Genomic DNA, 9,148 nt, shown 5'->3' with positions numbered 1-9,148 from the left:
TCCATGATAAACAAAAGTTAAAAGAATTTACAAATAGAGAGCCTGCACTACAGAATGTTCTCAACACAATATTCCATGAGGAGTAAATGAAAAACAACAATGGAGGTCAGCAAAGGGAGGAACTACCTTAAAGAAAAACCACTCAAAGGAGAAACCAAGCCAACTTAAAAACCAAAAATAAGCCAAATGACTGGGAATACAAATCATTTCTCAATAATAACCCTGAACGTTAATGGCCTAAACTCCTCAATCAAAAGACATAGACTGGCAGAATGGATTAAAAAGAAAGACCCAACAATATGCTGCCTGCAAGAGACTCATCTCATAGAAAAAGATATCCACAGACTAAAGGTGAAAGGATGGGAAAAAAAACTACCATGAACATGGACTCAGTAAAAAAGTGGGGGTTTCCATCCTTATATCAGATAAAGTGGACATCAAGCCAAAGTTAGTCAGAAGGGATAAAGAAGGACATTTCATACTGTTTAAGGGAACCATAAATCAGGAAGACATAATGATAGTAAATATTTATGCCCCAAACAATGGTGCATCCCTGTACATCAAACAAATCCTTCTCAATTTCAAGAATCACATAGACCACAACACAATAATTGTGGGTGAGTTTAATGCACAGCTGTCACCACTAGATAGATCTTTCAAACAAAATCCAACCAAAGAAACATAGAATTCAATAACACAATCAATAACCTAGACTTAATAGACATATATAGAATATTCCATTCATCAACGAGTGGATACAATTTCTTCTCAGCAGCACATGGAACCTTTTCAGAAATAGACCATATGTTATGGCACAAAGCAGCCCTTAGGAATTGCAAAAAAATAGAGATACTGCCTTGTGTTCTATCAGATCATAATGGACTGAGAGTAGAAATCAATGACAAAGTAAAGAAAGGAAATTACTCCAACACTTGGAGGCTAAAAAATATGCTATTGAATGAAACATGGATAAAAAAAAAACATCAGGGAGGAGATTAAATAATTCTTAGAGGTCAATGAGAATGATGATACAACATATCAAAATCTCTGGGACACTATGAAAGCGGTACTAAGAGGAAAATTCATTGCATGGAGTGCATTGCAGAAAAGAATGAAAAGTCAACAACTAAATGACCTAACATTACAGCTCAAAACCCTAGAAAATGAAGAACAGAATAACAGCAAAAGTAGTAGAAGACAGGACATAATATCAGAGCTGAAATCAATGAAATTGAAACAAAAGACTATTCAAAAAATTGACAAAACAAAAAGTTGGATCTTTGAGAAAGTAAACAAAATAGATAAACCCTTAGCCACACTAACAAAGAGGAGAGAGAAGACTCAAATTACTAAAATACATAATGCAAAAGGAAATATCATGACAGACACGACTGAGATACAGAACATAATGAGAAGCTACTTTAGAAATCTGTATTCCAAAAAAATAGAAAGTACCAAAGACATTGACAAATTTCTAGAGACATATGCTCCTCCCAAACTGAACCAGGAGAACATACATGATTTAAACAGATCAATATCAAGCAATGAAATAGAAGAAGAAATTAAAAATTTACCATCCAAGAAAAGCCCAGGACCAGATGGATTCTCAGCCGAGTTCTACAAGACCTTCAAAGAAGAACTCATTCCAATACTTCTCAAAGTATTCCAGGAAATAGAAAAGGAGGGTACCCTACCAAACTCATTCTATGAAGCTAATATCACCCTCATATCCAAACAGGGAAAAGACACATCAAGGAAAGAAAATTTTAGACCAATATCCTTGATGAATATAGATGCAAAGATCTTTAACAAAATATTGGCAAACCGTATCCAAAAACATATTTAGAAAATTGTGCACCACGATCAAGTGGGGTTCATCCTTGGAATGCAAGGATGGTTCAACGTTTGTAAATCAATAAACGTAATCCATCATGTCAATAGACTGAAGGATAAGAATTATATGGTTATTTCAATTGACGCAGAAAAAGCATTTGACAAACTACAACACCCTTTCATGCTCAAAACACTAGAAAAAATAGGGATAGTAGGAACATACCTGAACATTTTAAAGGCCATTTATGCTAAGCCCATGGCCAACATCATTCTTAATGGAGAAAAACTGAAACCATTCCCTTTAAAAAAGGGAACAAGACAGGGATGTCCTCTTTCACCACTTCTATTCAACATTGTTCTCGAAACTCTAGCCAGAGCATTTAGGCAGACTAAAGAAATTAAAGGGATACAAATAGGAAAAGAGGAACTTAAGCTGTCACTATTTGCTGATGACATGATTTTATATATAGAGGATCCAAAAACCTCCTCCAGAAAACTTCTAGACCTCATCAATGAATTCAGCAAAATAGCAAGCTATAAAATCAACATGCATAAATCTAAATCATTTTTATATATAAGCGATGAAACAGCTGAAAGGAAATGAGGAAATCAACTCCATTTGCAATAGCCTAAAAAAAAATTAAATACTTGGGCATCCATCTAACCAAAGAGGTAAAAGATCTCTATGATGAAAACTACAAAACATTGAAGAAAGAAATTAAGGAAGACCTTAGAAGATGGAAAGATTTCCCGTGTTCTTGGATAGGCAGAATTAATATTGTCAAAATGGCCATAGTACCAAAAGTGCTATACGGATTCAATGCAATTCCAATTAAAATCCCAATGATGTACCTTACAGAAATAGAGCAAGCAGTCATGAAATTCATCTGGAAGAATAAGAAAACCAGAATAGCTAAAGCAATCCTTAGCAGGAAGAGTGAAAGAGGGGGTATCGGAATAATAGATCTTCAACTCTACTACAAAGCAATAGTAACAAAAACGGCATGGTATTGGTACGAAAATAGAAAGGTAGATCAATGGTACAGAATAGAGGACACAGACGCAAACCCAAATAAATGCAATTTTCTAATACTAGACAAAGGTGCCAAAAATATTCAATGGAGAAAAGATAGCCTCTTCAACAAATGGTGTTGGGAAAACTGGAAATCCATATGAAACAGAATGAAACTAAACCCATATCTTTCACCCTGAACAAAACTCAACTCACAATGGATCATGGACCTTGAAATCAGACCAGAGACCCTGCATCTTATAGAAGAAAAATAGGTCCAAATCTTCACCTTGTTGGCTTAGGATCAGACTTCCTTAACAGGACTCCCAGAGCACAAGAAATAAAAGCAAGAATCAATAACTGGGATAGATTCAAACTAAATAGCTTTCTCTCAGCAAAGAAAACTATCAGCAATGCGAAGAGAGAGCCTACAGAGTGGGAGAATATCTTTGCCACTCAGACTTCAGATAGAGCACTAATTTCCAGAATATATAAAGAACTCAAAAAATTACACCAAGAATACAAATAACCCAATCAACAAATGGGCTAAGGAAATGAACAGACACTTCACCGAAGAATATCTACAAGCAATCAACAAACATATGAAAAAATGTTCACCATCTTTAATAATAAGAGAAATGCAAATCAAAACTACACTAAGATTCCATCTCATCCCAAATAGAATGGCGATTATGAAGAATACAAGCAACAACAGGTTTTGGAGAGGATGTGGATAAAAGGTACATTCATACATTGCTGGTGGTGCTGCAAATTAGTGCAGCCACTCTGGAAAGCAGTGTGGAGATTCCTTAGAAAACTTGGAATGGAACCACCATTTGACCCAGCTATCCCACTCCTTGGCCTATACCCAAAGGACTTAAAATCAGCATATTATAGAGTTACAGCCACATCAATGTTCATAGCTGCTCAATTCACAATAGCCAGACTGTGCAACCAAACTAGATGCCCTTCAATTGATGAATGGATAAAGAAACTGTGGTGTATATACACAATGGAATATTACTCAGCCATAAAGATTAATAAAATTATGGCATTTGCAGGCAAATGGATGAAATTGGAGAATATCATGTTAAGTGAGATAAGCCAATCTAAAAAATCCAAAAGAAGAATGATATCACTGATAAGCGGATGATGACACATAATGGGGGGTGGGAGGGGGACAAGAATGGAGGAAGGAGGGACTGTATACAGGGAAAAGAGAGGTGGGAGGGGTGGCGGGAAGGAAAAAATAACGGAATGTGTCAAACATCGTTACTCTATGTAAATGTATGAATATGCAAATGGTATGCTGTTACTCCATGTACAAACAGAAACAACATGTATCCCATTTGTTTACAATTTAAAAAAAAGTAATAAAAAAAGTAGATAAAACCCGCCAAACAGACACAATAGATCTAGACAGGGAAGAATTCTAAGAGACTGTTCATCTACAAAATTTTGCCTAAAAAAGAGGAACTCAAAGCCCAAACACAGAAAAATCCAACTCCAAAGAAAATTCAACTAACTTTTAAGTTTCTCTCCAGAACCAAAGAATGTTTCTACAGGAAATAGAGGTGGATGTCAAGGAAGAAGGTTTCAAATGAGAGGTCTCTGAAGATTCCTGAGCTCTTCTGATTGAAAGAAATTTTAAATGAGCTCCATTCAGATATCTGCCTCTTAAATTGGGCTAAAGGGGTCATTTGTTTATTAGGAATCAGAGAGAGGGAGAGAGCTGTGGAAGATGTAGGGGTGGGTGCTGTAAACAGATTCAAACACAAAAAATAGAATTTTTTTCTAATTCAAATGCTGGATAACTGGAAGTTGGGGCTTTTGTTATTCAGTGGCAGAATAATCTAAAATCTCTGCAGCCAAATGCAAAGCAAGAATGGTTGAAAACAGTAAGGAAGAAAAGACAAACAATGGAGAGAGGGAAGGGTGATGGAGAGATCCAGTGAGAGCCCATGAAGAAAGAGAGCTCAGTACAGTCTGGAGATACTTGATTCTTTACAATATCTCTCTCTCTCTCTCTCTCTCTCTCTCTCTCTCTCTCTCTCTCTCTCTCTCTCTCTCTCTCTCTCTCTCTCTCTCCCATCATTGTGGAGCATCACACAGATAGATTCTGCATCCTGTGGCCTTTCTTCATCAGTAAAGTTGCTTCAGAATTTGGCTGAAACCATGCCAATTTTTCCACAGACATGAGATACCTTTCACCAGATTATTGTGGTATTGTTTCTTTTATTGCTTTTCATTGTGACCTCCGCCTCCTCCTCCTCCTCCTCCTCCTCCTCCTCCTCTTCTTCTCCTTTCCCTGGGGGCAGTGGGGGCTGCTGTTCTGTTTAAGAAGAGCTGTATGCTCCCTTTGGTTCCAGAGACCCTGCTCATGACCATCACAAATATCCTTGCACCACACTCTTCTCCATGTATGCCTCCACAGTCTCCCAGAAGGAATAAGTGGAAATGCAAGACGTTGGTACATTCAAAATGTCTCAGGTTCTCCATCAGTCTGAAAACAAAGGTCACCAGGCACAGGCTTAACACAATGTGACTCCCAGATGGCAGAGAGAGGCCTAGGTAAAAAATATCTCAAAGGTCACAAAATCTAGATTCTTAGTCATAAGTGTAAGCACAAAATGACGGGAGGCAGATCTCGATGGATTCAGAGAAGTGTTTATTCCTTCACACTGTTGGGCCCATTTTCCAGATGGGGAAAATGGACACTATTATAGAGGGAATTTTGGTTTTATAGGGTACAATGATGTAATCATTGAAAGCCATATACCTGCAACAGTTTTGACCATCAGGGGCTAGTTGTACAGGTTAAATCTCTAAGTTGGGAGGGTGATGGTTGTAAAAAGTTGAGACTCATTGTGCTTATTCTGGGATCCATTGTTTCCCAGAGTTTTAATATATGCTGTGCCTCCATTTAGGACTAATCTGTGATGGGAGAATGTTGGGGGCTGTGCCATGTTGGCAGCGCCGGGATGGTGCCTGATCGCATCGGCAGCGAGGAGGTTAATTGACATAAGCACACTCAGGTGCTTTTCTCGTCCACACACACAATGTATGCTCATGAGTTCTTGAGCACTAATTGCTTGCTCGGAGCATCTCGCCTAATCTTTGTGTAAGAGGCGTGGCCCTGCTTTCTGCGTCCTGGAGGTGATATAAGTGTAGGCGGAGCGAGACATACACAGAGCAGCCATTAGAAGCAGCCAGAGGGAAAAACATGGTCAGCAGCCATTAGCAGAAGAAAAGCAGTAGCAGAAGACACGCGGCGTGGCAGTAGCCAGAGAAGACATGCCACAGCAGCCATTAGCAAAAAAGCCAGAAGAAAGAACACAGCAGCGAGTAGGGCCAGCGGCGGAATGCAGATTGTGGAACGGAGAACTGAGACGCATCACTAGGGCACCTTAGGTAGACACACCCTTAGTTCACAGGATGCAGGACTTTAAGGCATGGCAGGCCTCTCTCCTTCTAAGCTGTAAGAAAAGCCTGTCTTTCTTTCAAAGTTTCTTTCTTAAGCAAAGTTTCTTTCTCTCTGATAAGTGGGGTCTCTCTCTCTCTCCTCTCAAAGCAAGTAAACCTCATTTCCTCTATCCTCTATAAACAAGCAAGAAAGCAGTACACCAAAGAGAAAGATAGAAGTGCCTTAGTTTCCACTCCACCACCCATAAGACCCATGCAAGTTGTTGCTGCAGGCGGTGACAAATATCCACGGATTTTGGAACTGCAAAGAGCCAGCGACAGGAGAAGGTCTAAGTTTAGGGCACATTGTTATTAGGAATGTGTGCACTGGTAGAGGTTTAATGTTTGGTAAATTTTTCTTCCCTCTCCCTGAGCCACACTGTCCCTCCGTTTTTTGGGGGGAGATGTGTTTTAAGAATATTCTTTTCCATAACCCTTCAGTGAGGAAGAACAAAAAGGGGAATCTTGGGTTGACAAAAAGTCATACAAAAGACAGAGACAAACTGGGTGTTGGTGGGGCAACTGGAATTACAGTTTCTCTATTTGGGACACCACTGAGCCCTGTGCAGGGAGGATCACAAGTTCAAGGCCAGATTGGGGGATAAATTGAGACCTGTCCCAAAAGAAAATGATAAGCCCTGCATGATGGTGCATGGTGCATCCCAGCAGCTTGGGAGGCTGAGGCCAGAAGGAGGATTGTGAGTTCAGAGTCACTTAGTACCAGCCTGAGAATAAAAAGAAAAAGTGTCTCAGGATGTGGCTCAATGGTTAAGCACTCCTGGGTTCAATCATCCTTGTACCAATAAAGAAACAAATAAATAAATGTGTGGATGCAGCTCAGGGATAGATGACCCCCAGGTTCCATCCCCTATACTGAAAAAAAAAGTTTGTTTATGTATGTATGTGTGTTTATATATTAAATACTATTTATACATATGTATGTGTGTATGTGTGTATATATATATTTTCTTTTTTTGTTTTATATATTTACATTTATATGTGAGATGGCACTCACCCACTCACTCACAGAATACACCAAAATCCCTGGTAATAAAAGACCAAAGGTCATCTTTGCTGCAGAGACATGCACAAGTTACTGTTCTCTCCTGCCAGCCCATCTAAATTAGAGAGGAAAAAGACATACCAAACCAGTCATCTTCCACCCAGTCATGGCCTGCGAGGGGGTGCCAGTGGCTTTGGTGACTCTACATAACCTCAGTCCAATTACATGTCTCCCCAGTGGTGGCAATGACCTATTTGAATGTCTGCCCTATCAACTTTCAATGATAGTCAAAGTGCCTACCATTGTGACCACAGGAGACAGGGAATCATCCTGAGTGAGTAGGAACAGGGAATGAGGAGGAGAGAGCACCTGGGCCCCACTGCATCAGGAACCCCCAGCTGCACTGCTGTCCTGTAGCCACAAAGTGTCTCTTTCCCTCCCCAGGGGCCCTTCATCTCAGTCTCCTCTAAAACCACAGCCCCTTGGGGAAGTCTATGGGGGAGGCTATCTATTGTGATAATAAAAATATATCTCAATCTGTAGCACTTGGTATACTTGGAGGGTCTGTGGTGGGGGGAAGGCTCTGCCTGGTCACTGTTGACACTGTCCTTGGTACAAGGACAGATCACAGTCCTCTGGTGTGATTTCTTCCTACTCATCAATGAGAACCTCACAGAAGATTGTGGGATTCCTGCTGTCAGGGTCAAAAGACTTGGTACAGCATATCTGTGTGGGTTTCCAGCAATGCCAAGCACCAAGTAGTGTGCACATTCCAGCTAAGCTTTGGAGAAGGGAGACCCAGGGGTTCCTGGACTGATCATGAGTATACACGTGTTAGAGACCATCCATGAGGTCCCTATGTAAAAGGTGGGACAAAGTTCCAAGGTCCCTGGCTCCAGCAGGGACTTAATGGAAAAATGAGGCTTTGTTACCAATTCTCCACAGTCACTTTTTGCCCCAACATTGATGCCTGGGAGAGCAGCAGCAAAACAGACATTTCTAAACTCAGGGACAACAGGTTAACAAACAGAACTGGAGCCAGACTCTTCAGACCTCTAAAAGTCAATGTAGGCAGAGGTCATTAGGTCCAAAGAAAGGTTACACTGGAGAACACAGTTCTGAGGGCCCCACACCCTGTCTCAAGGCCCTGTTTCTGCCCCTCCCCCTAGGCCATTATGACATTACAAACTGTATGGGAATCAAGGAGAGAGACTGGGCAGGGCACCACACACTGTCGGACACTGTTCCCAGGCCAACATGGAGGGAGGACACTGGGGAGCAGAGGAATAAAAAACTCAGCACTAAGGTCACATTAGAAGATGAGACAACTGAAGAAGAGTGAGTGCTACATTCACATGAGTACAAAGGATATAAACTATCCTGTGAGTCAGGTCTCTAGGCCAGAAGTACTAAGTGTTCTGCCCTGTGATTTAGCATTTCTCCCCTAGGAGTTCTTAGTCTTCTATGGGTGCTGTGTTTTATCTCATCTCACACACCATTGGTCAGGGTCTTCTGTGTACTCTGGGAGAGTGCCCCTCTCCCACCAGTGTCCAATCTTTTCTGGTTCCTATCCTTAATCTCCCTTTCCCACCATTGCTCAGGGTCTTCTGAATCCTGTAAGTTCCCCTTTCCCACCAGTGATTAGTCTCCTCTGGACATTGTGGGTGAACACCCTTCACATACCAGTGCTCACTCTCCAATGAGTTGTAGGTCCATAATTTCCTCAGTAAACTGTATGGGTGAATTCCTTTTCTGATAATGTCAGTAAATCATCTCTGACCTTACCTGTATATCCAGGTAAAACAACTGTGAAAACTTTTAAATATGTTGATACTTCC

This window comes from Sciurus vulgaris (assembly GCF_902686455.1).
Source record: "Sciurus vulgaris genome assembly, contig: HiC_scaffold_570_arrow_ctg1, whole genome shotgun sequence".
NCBI classification, from domain to species: domain Eukaryota; kingdom Metazoa; phylum Chordata; class Mammalia; order Rodentia; family Sciuridae; genus Sciurus; species Sciurus vulgaris.
The sequence above is the reverse complement of the archived record's forward strand: the minus strand, read 5'-3'. Positions refer to the sequence as shown.